At 38.2% G+C, this 15,329-nt stretch overlaps 1 protein-coding gene across 1 annotated transcript in view; it reads left to right on the forward strand.

Moving 5' to 3' along the window:
- Positions 1–15,329, forward strand: part of LDB3 (LIM domain binding 3) — a 432,694-nt gene that overhangs the window by 262,276 nt on the left and 155,089 nt on the right. The window lies entirely within an intron of this gene.

The raw sequence follows: 15,329 nt of genomic DNA on the forward strand, positions 1-15,329 counted from the left end.
TATAGAAACATGTTTTCCACAAAAGAATCTTTAATGCCTGTATAGTAAACCACAAGGTACACAGTTGAACAAATAAAAATAACCAATGAAATACCATCTCAGTCATTCCTTTTGAGCATGACACATTCTTTTCTCTGTGTCTGACTTTCTCCCTCAACAGTATGTGTTCGGTAGTCATTGGTGAATTAAAAAAAGATTGGAGTAGAATGGGTTCTTGGCCCTGAGAAGAACTGTGGTGTATAGCCTGGCCCGACCATGCATAGCTATAGACTCACAAAGAGATCTTTCCAGGAGGACATATAATTGTTTACTCATATTTTTTCATTGATTTCTTCTCAATCAAAAATGCCAAACCTGGAGTAATTTAGAGATACAAACTTCAGCCTCCATTAAAAAAAAAGTGCAATGTAAGCATTTATGTCTGTAGGAACTTATTAGGAATTGTAATTGTATCAGGCACACTCATGTCAACTTGATTTCAATGAGACCTATTTTAAAAATAGTTTAGAAAGAAGTAACATTTCTATGAACTGTAATAGTAAATTAAAAGCAATGCCAAGTAAAATGGATATATTATAAATGTATATGTAAAAGTGTCTATTAGGAATGGGAGACCAATTACTACTATTCTAATTTGATTTGTGCATAACAGTAGCCAAAGCAGTGCCAATAGCAGTCAAATTCAAATGGTGCACATTGTCACAAAGCAGTGGAGGCATCTGGGACTTGATGTTTATAGCAGGGACGAGTTTTTGGGTTGAATATTTTGGAAGAGGATAGAGGGTATCAGGCCAATGCACATATTGTGTGAACAGCAAGTGATTACTTACGATGGCTAGGTATCTTAAAATTACTACCAGCCGCTGATGAGTATCTAATATTGTAATAAAAATTCTTTTTAAACATTATTACCCTGTAGCCACTGATGAGTATCTATTTTAAAGCTTTTTGAACATAATTACTCTGTGTTCGAGCAGTCCGCAAAACGTTGCAAACTAACCAGGTTAAAACTGGAAGCTAATTCCACAGTCACACATACTGTTTTACCAATTATATTACTACACACCAAAATGCAGTGTGAATGTACACGTTTGCATTCAGATTTGATGTCCATGATGCATCAATTAGAACGTGTCAAATGGCTCTGTCCATTTCTTAAAATAGCCTGCTATTTCCCCACAATGATTCAGATCTGTCTAGGCAAATGCCTCAGGGGTCTTAAAGATGTAATATGTTGCCTGACATCCTAGCCTGAGGCAGATATGGTAATTCCACCATTAACACAGAGAAGCGATTGACGTTTAGTGTTCTTGATGCTAATGTGTTATGCCTGTTAATTGGTGTAAGTGCACTCACTCTGTGGCGATAATAGAATCTTCTCCCCTTTTTGCATCACACCTGATTTGCTTATGGAGAGATGATACAACAAAGCAGTAGAAAACTCACGAAGCTAAATTCTTTAAATGCAGTACTTCCAGGATTCATATGTGAATGCTATGCTTTTAACAGCATGCTGCTTACATTGTATGAGCAAAGCATACCCACCAATTCAGACTGCAAAAGAGATATGAAAATGTAGCGTGCTTCCTTAGTGGAAGTTGCTCACCTCTCATTCTTTCCATGTTTATAAATATGAGAAATAAAATTTGTGAACTAAATGTAAATTATCTCAAAATGTGCAACACATCAGGGATGATCACAGCGCAACAGCTACTTCGAGGGTTGTCATGGCACTGAAGATGTAAATCTCTGCCAAGAGATTTAACAATATTTAGTAAACGTTTGACAGTTCGAAATTAGTTACTTTAACTTGGTGAGTTAATAAAACTCTAACAAGATACTGAAAGACCTCTTAGAGTGTTCTAAAAAGGCAACTCCCCACATTTATTGCAATGTCCTGGCTTGTGGCATCATTAAATTGGTAATTTCCTGAACTTGCTAAATATTATCTGGTTCCCTTGCAGTCCTCAGATGTTAAAAGTCTGTAACAGAGTAGTTCAAAATAGATCAGGATTCAGTTACTTGACGAATGCTTACGCTGGCATTTGTCAAAATTCCAAATACTATTAGCCAGACATTTCATAGCAATGCTGATGCATGCACAGCATGGAGAGTATCTGAAAACAAATTTGGGGTTAGGTTACTAGGCACACAAATGTCCATTCTATTGTTAACCTTCCCTATCATATTTGGACAGTGTATAGTTCAAATTTTAAAATATAGGTTCAATCGAGGAATTCCCTACTACATACCTTGAGACCAAGCGGGAGCTAAGTATCCATTGGCTAGCTCTTCCAGTGATTAGACTGTGCATCTGTGTTGATTCAGCTAATTTAGAAGAATTATGGTAGATCAAGACACCAGAGATTAATGTCTACTGGTGCTCTTTTCTTTAAAACATGCAATGACAAGCACCCGTCCTTCTTTAGTCAAGAATGTGCACTTTCTCATTGACTGAAAACACAGAAAAACCAACAGTGTAATTATAGCAAATTTGAGCCTGTTTTTCTGTAGTCCATTACTCTGCTCACATAAGCAAGAAATAGAGCCATGATCATAACCACCAAACCCATACAGTTGCACAGATCTAGCGAAGGTGTATATCAGAACCCTAGCAGAATGGCTGTTGTAGTCTGATATTGCAAACAACTGAGCTGCAGACTACTTTCCTGAAGCTGATCCTCTTCCTTGCAAAAATTGGGTGTCCATTTAAAATCATTTGATTTACCTCAGGCTAGAATAGTCAAATAAAGATCAACAAGGCATCCTTTGACTGGTCCAATGAATTTAGACCCCAGAAGCAGAATTTCTTCGATATTTAAATGTTTAAGTGTTCTGATAAGTAGTGTTTATAGAACAGCAAAATGTTTGAGTTACAATCTTCCCCTTAGTCTGGTTCGTTTTGAGCAGTAACACTTCTGGCTAAGTTTTTACAACTGCAAATGTTAATTGATCAAGACCCCTTCGGCATGTGCGAGTGTTACTCTCACCATCTATACTACAAGCAAATCTAGTCAATCCCACCTGTTCCCTGATCTTGAGAATCAGAGAAGACAGCCACGATAGCAACAGTAGAACACAAAGGCAAGGTCCAAAGACCAACAAGGTAATGCTACCTGCCTGGTTATGACATAGAGAAATACCTACTTCTCTGTTGTGGTCTGCACTCGCTTGATTCCAACTAACCTGTGCACGCCATATTACTTATATCTTCTACTCCACTCCCACCCCTCCATTCCCTTCTACCCCAACTCCTGAGTGACATGGCTGATTCTAGGAACACAGACTGCATGCCGTGCATGCTCAAAAGAAGTGTGTGCATGTTTCATGCTGAGCCTCGGTACTACACCTCCCTATGCTGCCTGCAGAATAAGAATTGCTTTTATTGGGGTGGTTTAAGGGATTTTGGCAAATGAAACGTTTTCTCCTTTACCTCCATTAAGAAATGCAGAGATCGGGTAGTTAGAAGCTATATCTGCAAATCCTGGATATTCCTATTATTGCAATCGCCTGTGTCTTCTGAAGACTCTGGGCACATTGGTCATTTGTGAAGCACTGCTTATGAAATGGTTCAAATGTAGCTAGATGCAAATTTCTCCTTGGAGCATTACTAGAAATGTCTTTAATTTGCACTCAAGCTGGAAATTCGACTTCTGTGGGGTCCTGTGGTAAACCACAGTGCACTTAAAATAACATGTATTTAAACATCTCTATTAGCAAGTGAGAATTTTCCTTTTCAATTACGAGCACTTATTTTATTTCCCAAGTACCGCATTTACTTTACATCTTGCCAGGATTCCCAGACGATTTAGTGTTTCCATTATTAGCACCCACCTAAGATATTTAAACATGGAAGATTTTTCTTTCCCAGTGCTTGAAGATTTCAAAGGCATTGAAACAAGGTGTAGATATAATCCTTTACCAATGGCTCAAGCTATAATGTAGCTAAAATATGCATTATACATTGAGAAGGAACTCATTGTATTTACTGGTGTGTTTCTTAGCTTAGTCTGGCATCCAAACTTTCAAATTTAGCCAGGTTAGTGCACTGGCATACTTTTGTTGGCACTCAGGGTGAACTGCGTAGGCCTACCAGGCAGAATATCAATATCAACATGAACGATATTCTGCAATTCTAGGTTATTTCATAGAGCACCGTAGATCACTCTATCAATGCACCACGAGTAAAACACTAACAAACCCTTTCATAAAGGGTAGATGTGTTCCAGATCACAAGAAGACGTTCCAAGACCTCGAAAAGAAAAATGGAAAGCACTGCCACATTTGATAAGTAGGTGGAAAGCTCTATTGCCCAAATCACCACAGAACCCCTGCTGCCCCTATCCCTCAAAGGCAATCCATAACCTACTTCTCTACCACATGGGTTTGATTAGCAGGTCAAACGTCAGAGATCCCCAGGGAAGACTACTGTGGAAAAGACCCTCCCATATGCAGCTGTTGCTCCCACATTCAGGCAAACAAGGGCCAATTGGCCACATTAGTCCCCTCCAAACTGAGATCCCATGAAGGTAAAACCATTAGCATGACCCATACTCTACAAAAAGAAGTATTGAGATGCCACTTAAATGGCATATGATATATAAAAACAGGTGACCTAGCAATAAAGGTAAAGCAGCCCCTCTAAAAAATGTAATTACTACCCCATTAAGCCATGTCAGGAACACTGGTAATGTATCGATGAGATGTTCAGTAGTGCAGTAAAAGAGTGATCCACGAGGAGTATGGAATTACTTTGGCACACCACATCTCCTCTTGCATTAGGCATACATGTGAGGTGCGAGAATGCCAGCAGTGTTGGGTTTTTTGCTTTGCCTGGGGTAGGACGGCTGACTCTCGGTGCAATTTCTGATTTATGGATGGACAAATACCATGCATTTATATTTCATAAGATCTTATTGATTTTAGTGTTGAATCCATCCATCATCCGTGGATAACCCTCCAGCACTAACTAATCAACAAGCTTCGATGCAGGAGAGTTTACATTTCCCCCTCATCTTTTTGTTTGCACTTTCCTTCGCATTGTTTTGAAATTTCAGTCCCAACATGTCATAAATGTCGTGGGGGTTATACTGAGCCAGCAGCTATGTTTATTTCACTATTTAACTTGACTGCTTTCACCACATAGAGGTCACTTGATGTGAACCCGTCAACCAGCTCTGCAAAATGTATCCACTTAGACCGAATTTGCATGTTTGGATTTCTATGCTCATACTTATAAAGTGGAAAGCTAAACTACAATTACTAAAATCCAAGTAACTAAAATAGAAGGACCTATTGAAAGTGTCACAAAAACATTGAACCACTTGGCATCATGGAGTTTGCCATTTAAGATCTGGAAAACTGAGTTTGGGTAAATCCACAAAAAATTGCTATTGGACAAGGAGCTCGTTGGAAATGGAAATAAGCACACGAAATATAACCCTTGGCTGTAATAACTCTGACCCACAGATACACCCCAGCCTTACTTGGCATCTTGGTTCTGTGTTTTTTACTAGCTACTACTTTCACCGATCCTCAATAGTTTGTGGTTCTTTGATTGTGTGAAGGTTATAGTTTTCTACACGCTGGAAGGGGAACTCTAACGAAAACCTGCGAACTGGCAGGTTACTCCATCTCGTCAGTTCCAGTTTGTTACATTTCTGGTCTTTAAGTCGGCAAAAGTGCACTAAATGGTACATGTAGTCTTCGACTATAAACAAACAAGTGGTTTTATGAGTAATTCTCAAGGGAATTTGGGCAACTCTTGGAATTATGGGTTTTCCTTCCCAAGTTAAATTTTATCTGATGTTGTACAATAGCTTGGGAAATAAGTAGCGGTGGGATGCAGTAATCAAGTCAGTGCGCAATAAACTGGATAGTCCCATTCACCAAAGCCTGGGTGTTTGTTATAAATAGCACAAATCAAATGACATCCATCTCATTGACCTCAAAATAAAAATCTGTCTGTCCAAGAATGAATCTGAGACGTGAGGAATACAATCGGCTGGCTGTGATAGGCTCATTAATTTGCTGAACCATCAGCTGTCCTCAGTGTTAATGGCTCGCTCTGTAGTGAGGTGAAGTAGTTAAAAAAAACTTATAATGGTTTGGAAGTTCAACCACATTTTTTACTGCAATGTGGATAGCTTGAGATGCATGGTTGAAGCAACGCCGACTCAGAATGAGAGATACTGTAAAGCAAAGCCAGGGGATGATGCTGAGATGTATCGTTTGTGTTTGGTCGAGCATTGGGCTTACTAGCCAATGTGCTTGAAAATTGGTAGCAGGTTTGTTTTAAAATGTTTTTAGTTTCATCACAATGTGTAATTCTCAATGTACAGCTGTTTCTTCTGTGCCTTCGTGCTGCATCTGTGATGCCCAGACGAGGTCCTTCCTCGTGGAGGGTTTGCAGGGATGGCTTAACTTGCATTGCAATGTCCTGTTAGAAGCCAGCGGCTTAGCTGTGGCTGCTCCAACCGTTCTTAAACACCGTGGCTGAGAAAGAGAGACCACTTACCCTTTACCTCTTCTCCCCGCCCCTTCCCCAGTTCTCTGACATAAGTGATCCAATGCCAGTTGTAATGGTTTCCCTGCGTTATGTTAGTTACCCTCTGTCACATCTTAACTGTTTATAGTCTGCCCTTTATAGTTACAAAATACACCTGCAAGGTCTAAAAACAGCCTCTTATCTTTGTTTTCGTTTTGGAAAACACTCCGTTCAGAAACTAGTTTACCCTCAAACAAAAACACCTTTATGTGGATTCTGTCTGGGATGCGTATGGATGGTACAGTTTGCTGGTGGAAGGCAGGCCCCAGCGAGTTCAAAAAACAATTATTTTTATATCAATTTTGCTGTAGAAACTTGTCGCCAAAATAAGTAGTACAGGCTGAGTCTCAATGACAATAAAATCTGTTAATAAATGTGGTTGGCAACTTGACAAAAGAAATGCTGGAAAATATGATTAAATAGCGATTTAATATCCACCGATAGGTTGACCTAAAAAGGCAGAATTGTTATTTTTTCCTTGCCTTTGTTTGCCCGAGCATACTTGCTCATTCTAGCAAAGTGCTTTTTATTTATTTACCTTATGTGCCTCAGATGATCACTCTAACTCCATTTCGCACTCACCCGCTTAGTTTGCAGACATGCAAATAAGAATTTCTTTTTTCACTTCCCTTTCTCAATGAGTAGGCAGGCGCAAGCCTGGGGATGAAAGAGTGATGCTCAGCATTTAATTCCATGGGTGCACAATGTCAGAAGTTCTTTCGGACTTGGTTACTCTTCCTCCAATGCTGAACCAATTTTTTAATTAAGATTTGAAGCCTTCGTCAGATAAAACAAGAGAGCTTTAGGGACACATTAGAAAGGTAGTTTTCAGTGTGTAAAGTTCATGATATTAAGGTAGTATACATTTTGTCTTCTAAGTGCAGCGGCTAAATGCGCCTTAGCAAAGGAAAATTGATTTTGCTAGTTACTGAAACAAATAAGGACTATAGTCTCAAATGAAGGACCCAAAAATTATTACAGCTTCCTGCAGTCCTTATCAGTTTTTAAAACGCTATACCACCAGAATTTGTATCGTGACTAGAGACATGCTTGCACGCTGAGATTTATTTCAGTGCATTGATTTATCCCCTTCTGCTCAGGAGTTTTACCATTTAATATCTATAAAAAGCATTATATGTTAAATCAACTTTCACTGAGTAATCTTTTTTAAATTAGGTCTCTAGTATCATTATGGTTGCCACCAGTAAGGGATCCAGAGTGAAGGCAATGGATGTCATCAGGAATTTCCAATCTTAGCCTTTTAGCAACCAGCTAGCTTTAATTTACTGGTGTATTTCAAATCCACAATCTGGTGCCTGGCTTAATCACTCACTACCACCTCGCAGTGCACCTGGTGTATACACCGTGCCAAAACGTTGATGTCTATAAAGCTAGTTCTAGTTTTATTCTAGTGTTTGTTTGTATATAAAAATGCTTTGTGTGTATGTATAGAATACAATATTAATATCTCTGTGCTTCTAATCGAGCGCTTTTTTGTGTATTAAATTAAAATAAAAGCATATTAGAAAGAAAGCTCACCCAACGTTGTCAATTACACTATTCAATGTCCCCCACACATCAAATCAGTTTTCCAGCTAACCTGTTTTTAAAACATGTATGCGTCACATAAAAAATAATACTCTTCATCGTCTTGTAACAAACAGACCTAGAATATGAATAGAGTGATCTATAGTTTGCAGGACAGGTATTTTGTGAGCAAAATAGCTGTGCAGAATAACATACAAGCGAATTTTGTAGCTTCCTGGGCGAATAGCTGTTTGCCCTGTTTTGTTATTCCTTCCTGACCTCATATTTTCTTTACATGTATTTATTTCTCTGAATATAAGTTTGTTCTGCCATACCTCTCTCTTTACCTACCCAAACCACCCTGCCAGCCTTGCTCAGCAGTGCCAAAACATTTACAGCTGTAGTTGACATGACAATGGAATGTGGGAGGGTCATAACACTATAGAGGCCTAATGCTGCTAGGAGCCTGCTTCCCATCTGCTTGACATCTGATCTGGATTCTGCATGTACCTGGCACCCTGTGTGAAACCAGGACATAAAACTATGCTTCTGATTTTCAAGTTGCCACTATGCTTTTTAACAGTGCTGCATGAATGTTTTGTTCTTGGTGTTTAAACTTTTATTTTTGTATTGCACCTTATTTTCTTTCACAGATTCTCACCTTTTACTTTTCCACCTACTTGCAGTGCCATCATTCACAGCATTGCGGGGAAATTTGCACCTGCCTTCCTTCATGGTGGATAGTGTGTGGTTCATGGTGGATAGTGTTTGGTTGGCTGGTCCTTAGGTACCCATTTTATTCACTTGGTAACCAGTCCAAGATTTAAAATGTACTAAGTGATATTCATGACACCTACTTTGGAGGTTAGCCCCATGGGGCAAATTGGCTTTCAACGGGTGGCACATATATGGACAACCAGGTTGTACAGGTCTGTTTCTGACAAATGGGAACCCAGCAAAGATTCTGAAAAATGTGGGAAGGTAAAGAATTATACACCCTCCACTAGCACAACTGTTCAACTTCACCACCAATTATCTTCCCATACTCATTGAGTGACACTGTCAGACTGTATCTCCCCTTACAAAACTTTATACCACCTTATTCTAAAATATGGATACATCTAAATAACACCATATCCTGAAAGGAAACAGAGTTATCCATTTTAACACCTTGGTTCATAGAGAATGTCTCGAATAGCTTTATTAATAGAACCCAAGAGTTCAGAGTTCTTGTTCCATATCTTCCTTAGCATCAGATATGGAGAGGCAGCAACTCTCAGGACTCTGTAATTAGTATTATAAGTCTTTTCAGTGGTTTAGGTAATGAACATTCAGTGCTTTAGAAATAAACATCCAGTATGGAGGGTAAACCAATGGTCAGGTTTTGTATGGCTGCTGATCATTTTAACTAGCATAAAGTTCCAATTGTTTTTCTAATTTCCACCTGAGAAAAACTCCGTTATCCAATTTTTCCCATTTAGGTGACTCTGCCCTCCAGTCATTACTCAGGTAGTGCAAATAAACCTTTTTTCTACCACTTGTAAAGGACACAGTTGCCTGGTTTCTTGAAAGAAAAATATGCAACTGTATACCAGTCAATGGATCAGCCAACCAAATGCCCATCATTGTTCAGCCTTCTTTGAGTACGAGTTATGACTTACAGTGCCTCCTTTCTGGTTCTGTTGCCCAAACTGAGTTCACTATGTCCCCTCCTTTCACAGTGGCAAGGAAAATGTTGCTGAGTCATCCGAGAACAGGTAAACATTTTCTTTGTACTTTACTTTCCATCAATTTTTCTAAAAACCTATATTTTTTTTAGAAACAAACACATTACATTAGCACTTCTCTAAAAATTATTTCTCTAACATACAAATTGTTTGTTAACTACTTCGAAGGATGATTGTTAAGTGTATGGATTAAGCATTTTCAGTCATACCTTCATCTATCCTTTTTTTCTTCTTGCCTTCCTGGCTGCTGTATTTACATTTATCAGTTAAGATCGTATGAGAAAAATATAAAAACGTTCCATTTTATTTGTACACAACTTTCCTAACCCATCTAGCTTTGCCTCAGTACTGATCTCTGATGTGTTACTGGATAGTGGGGTTGTAAAATATACTAGGAAGCCAAACTTGCAAAACCAAAACGTTTAATTTCAATCCTGGTTTCCCAGCTCTTCAATGACAATGAGCCACAGTTCAGATGTGGCCCTCTCTGTACATTTCTGTTTTCATGGAGCAGAATTGTTTTGCTTGCAACTCTTCCATCCGGTTTCCTGGTCTGACCATTTGTTTTCTGCTTCACCCACCATTGGCATCCTTGCTCCACCAATACTTTCCTGGCTCATTCACTGGGCCACTCGGGGAAATACTAACGTACCAGCTGGTGGAACTGAACTACCTATATAAAGCATATTTTCTAAAGGTTTCAAATAAATTATTTTGTTCTCTATATATCTTCGGGTAGAAAAACCTTAAAGCATTGTGATTGCATATTGATTGCATATGAAGCAATATTTCCAAAATGCAAAAGTGATAAAAGTTACACTTTAAATATTTCAAAATTAGCAATAAAATAGTTTTGGATTGCAATATGCAATATGCAAAGCAGAAAGCTTTTCTAGGTTATGATGTAGTGTCTGGACGTACCCTTTTCCCTGCCAAAACAGTTTTTTATGACCTCCTCTACCATTTTTTACACATTCCTAATGTTCCTTTTTGTAAAAATTGCAATCCGGCCCATTGATTGAACTTTATCCGGCCCCAGCCGGAGATTACGTCTCGAGCCGGAGATTACGGTCCGGGTGCGGAAATTCCGGCCCAAGTGCGGACGTAAAGTTAGGAGTCGTAAGTGCATTCTGTGAATACCAAAAATCGTAAGTGGCGTCTGTAAATACCAAAAGTTTAGGATTTTGTCTCAGATTAGTTCTGTGAATCTGTCCCGAAGTTTTGATGTAGGAGCTATGGTTTAACAGCAATTTTGTCCAACCGGTCAAATTATCCTACAGATAGATGCCTGCATCATGAAAAAGGTGAGTATTTAAATACTGTTACAATAGTTTTTATACCAACTTTGTAATAAGGCAGCAAACGTATTGAACATTTGTATATACAGAAAAACTATCTCACTACCCCAGAATCCACAATTCATTGCTTCTTATATACATATTCTAATGTGCTATGGAGAAATTCCTGTTTTTGAAATATGTTCATCATTATCTATTTCAGGTGTGAAACTAGCACACGTGTATCTCCATATCACTTAATTCCATAAAGTTAAATACCTGATTTTTAGCTCTTTAATGTTTATCAAGAGGCTTTGTTGTCCACTCTTCATTTAATATGTGTACATACACAGCATCATTTCTGTTACCCAGTCCTGCAGGTCCCGCTGCAGCTCAGTGTGTCAGTGCAGGTGTCTGGCAGCCTTCTCAGTCATGCACTGCGAATGGCACCAGTGCCAAAACCAGAGGGTACTCCGTGAGGTTTGGGACCGAGACATCTGAGAGGGAAACCACATACTCCACTGCTGGCCAGAAAACGATTAAATCCCCAACCCCCATTGCCTCTTCCAGTCACCAAAGGTATTTCACAGAATAACCCCTCTCCTAATATGGTATGATGATTGGATTGATTGTGTGATAACCCTTTCTAACGTTGTCCTTGATCTGGTAACCCCCACTGGTGTAAAAGGGCAACCACCCACTAAAATAAAGATTACTTAGCCTGTAGAAACCTCTTTTTATCTAAGTGTTATGTCATAGCAGCCTTGCCAAACTTTGTGTCTGTGTGTATTTGTAAGATTCTTAACAGCTTTAAATGTTTCTAAGTATGTGTTCAATAATGCAGACCAGATAGATTTTGATTTTGATATTTGTCTTCTTATTTATTGTTTTTTTTTTACTAAACTGCCACAAGATAATAGTTTGAGCCCATAAGCAAAGCTTTTTCTTACAGCAGTTGTGCTTTCTTCTGTCTTAGGTGTGACTCACACCTGAATCACCGGCTCTCCTTCACAAAGCAGTTTTCATGAGTCATTCAGTCTTATTTCAGACTAAGGTTTAATTAACTAATACATTTCTTGCAGTAAGACAGGTGTATTCACAGATGTTATTCACAAAGCTCCTTTTCTGTAAGTAACCATTTCTTACTCCAGAACAGACATGTGTACATCATATCTAAGTCTGGAGTAAGGAATAGCCTCTCACAGACAATGCTTGGTTAATCAGGCCAGTAAATTCATTAGCAATTTTTACTTAGAAGACACTACTAATTACAGAAAAAGAGCAGTCATTCTGATGGTGATTCTTGCTTCAGTTTCCAAATGTGATACCCCAAGTTGCAACATGGAAGATCTAAGAAATCAGTGGTTTTCACTCTTGGATAAATCAGCTCATATAAAAGTAAGGTTTGAGAATGGTCATTGGTCAAGTCTTCACCAAATATGAATTTTGAATGTTGTTACTTACTTTTCAAGTGAGTCTGTAATTTAAGTATAGTTATATCCTTTTAACATTTTTTAATTTCCTTACCATATGGACCTTTAACAATAACTGTTTGCCACTGTTGTTTTACAAAGATATCAACCTCTATTGTGATACATTCTCAAATATAATTGCATATTGATTGTTTTAAATGGAAACGGTTCTCGCACATTTTTAATTTATTGAGAAGCTATACAAGTTCTAACTCCACACATTACAACAGTCTAATGGTAACAATTAAACTGTCTTCACCATATTGCCTGTTCATCATTTCTTGAGTGAAATCTTCCTGCAACCTTGAAATAATTTTCTGCTGTGATTGTTCCTTGCTTCTGTGTTCTGCACACGTCTTGATATTTTTCTGGTGTGACACACATAATTGTTTCTGTCATTTTCTATTGTCTAGTTATGTGGATATTGTGGGACTTTTAAAAAATTCTTCTACTTTTCAACAATAGTTTTAAAACATCCCTTTAGCATTTTTATGTTAATTATAAAATGTGAAGTTAGCTAGATGAAACAGTCACCTGACAAATATGACATTGTAAATATATCATTTAAAAATATTTATAGGAATATTTTAAGAGTCCAGGCCTAGTCCCAGGGTTATTACGCTTAAGCACAATTTTTCACAAGGAAATCATTTAAGTTAAAAATAATTTTTTTCAGCAAGTTCCTACTATCTTACATTGATTTAGACAAAGTAGTAATATGTTCAAATTCCCAGTATCAAGGATGTTTAGTGCTAGGTAAGTCCGCACTAGCTTCTGATTATAATTTCAAGGATTAACAGAGGTGTAAGGTAATGGATTCATCCTCTACAATGGGTGTAGAAATCTATCCCACTCTCAAGAGCCGCACCAACTGACTTGCTCCAGTATTGGATACTGGCAAGTGGGATAGATTTCCACACCCATTGCAGAGGATGAATCTATCACCTTACACCTCTGCTAACCCTTGAAATTATAATCAGAAGCTAGTGTGGACTTGCCTAGCACTAAACAACCGTGATACTGGCAATTTGAACATAATACTACACCCATGTATGGAGGGTGAATCAAATACCCTTCTACCTCTGCCATACTTCTAATCAAACTACAGAAGCAATTGCATACAATGCAATAATACTAATCATTGTTGGAGGTCCTATTAAGTCCTATAAAGGACAGTCTTGAAAGGCTACCATAGACTGCACCCATAATTGATTCCTTGATGTTGGATGACTTTAATTTTATTGTGCCTACGGCATACATCAAGTGCCTTGGTCCCCAGAATTCCCGTCCCGAAGAGACCACACTAACGATAGAGGGTCGAAACGTCGTCGACAATTTACAAAGGATAGTCCAAAACACTAGAACATTCTCTAGAACACATGATTTATTCTGAAATCTTTATGGGCATCCTTTTAACCCCAATAACCAATCCCTTGTTTGTTTTAAAACTCTCACTTTAGCCTCACTCACCTGTTGGTTATGGTTACTCAACTGGGGTCACATGAGTCACAACCTTTTCCTAATGTATATGTAAATAGTGTCAATACAAAGCAAACGTTTAGTTTGTATATTTTTCTATCTTTCATCAACTTTGGTTGCAAATAAAAAGCACTTGTTTCGACTGAAGTTAGTGTTGAATAAGAACTTTTTGTTGGGCTGTTTCTCTCCAGTCATATGTGATTCTCCCAAGTCATAAATTAAATGGAAATTTGAAGAGGCAATTTAGTGTTGAACATATTGACTGTATAAATAGCTTACTTTGCTTAAATCACTGCAAGATAGCAGGAACTTGCTGAAAACAATAATATTTAACTTAAATGAGTGTCTTTTGAATAATTGTGCTTAGCTGACTAGATATATCCAGTTCACAGGGACATATGGGTTGCTCTTGTTTTTTGTTGAATAGTCTCAGGGTTATGAAATGATATTCCTAAGATAGCAGATGCACATATGTGACAAGAATATATTGTAACAGAACAGGAGTCATTTATATTTAAGCCTCTGTTTCTTGAAGAGGTGGGTTTTTATGGCTTAAAAGAATTTGCGGAAGGTAAAGGTTTAATTTCTCTGTGTCTAGAATTACAAAATTCACAATTTGAGAAGTTGATGTGAGAATGCTACCAAGACTCCATTATAGCTCAAAATCATTTAAACTGAGTTTCCATGTCACTCATTGAACATTTTCAACTTATGGTCATTTGTAGAGAGATCTACTTGACACTCAGATTGTGCATGGAAAGCTACATGACCCAGACATCCCCACAACTGTGTCTATGTTTGTCAGTCTCCAACTAGAGTTAGGCTACAAGATATGATTGTTTCAGGGAATGAGAAGTCCATGGACTAATGTCACTGCAGCTAAGGTATTGCTTTGACAATATCCTCTAATGCATAGGTGATCACTCTTTGCACACAGTAGAGAGCTTTGAGAAATCTAAAATACTGAGCTACAACTTCTGTGGATGATCTGATCCCAATAACAAGTCTCAAGAGGGATACATATTTTACCTAGTAGTTAACTCTGCTTTGAAGAATAATGAGCGATTCAGTCTATCAATTAAGTGATATAATAGGTTCAAAAGGTCAAGCAAGTGAAGATAAGGCTTGCAGTATAGGAGCAGCATGTGGTGGAAATAACCAGGAAATCTGTGCCATGATGATTGGTTGTTGCAATATTATGAGGCCACCAGGGGTGTAAATACTCATGGAGAAGCACCTCTCTAAAATACAGGTAGTCCCCCTGCAGCCTGCTGCTCAGGGAGAGATTTTCCCCTGACTA

The sequence above is a fragment of the Lissotriton helveticus genome, chromosome 5_1 (genome assembly GCF_964261635.1).
Source record: "Lissotriton helveticus chromosome 5_1, aLisHel1.1, whole genome shotgun sequence".
NCBI classification, from domain to species: Eukaryota; Metazoa; Chordata; class Amphibia; order Caudata; family Salamandridae; genus Lissotriton; species Lissotriton helveticus.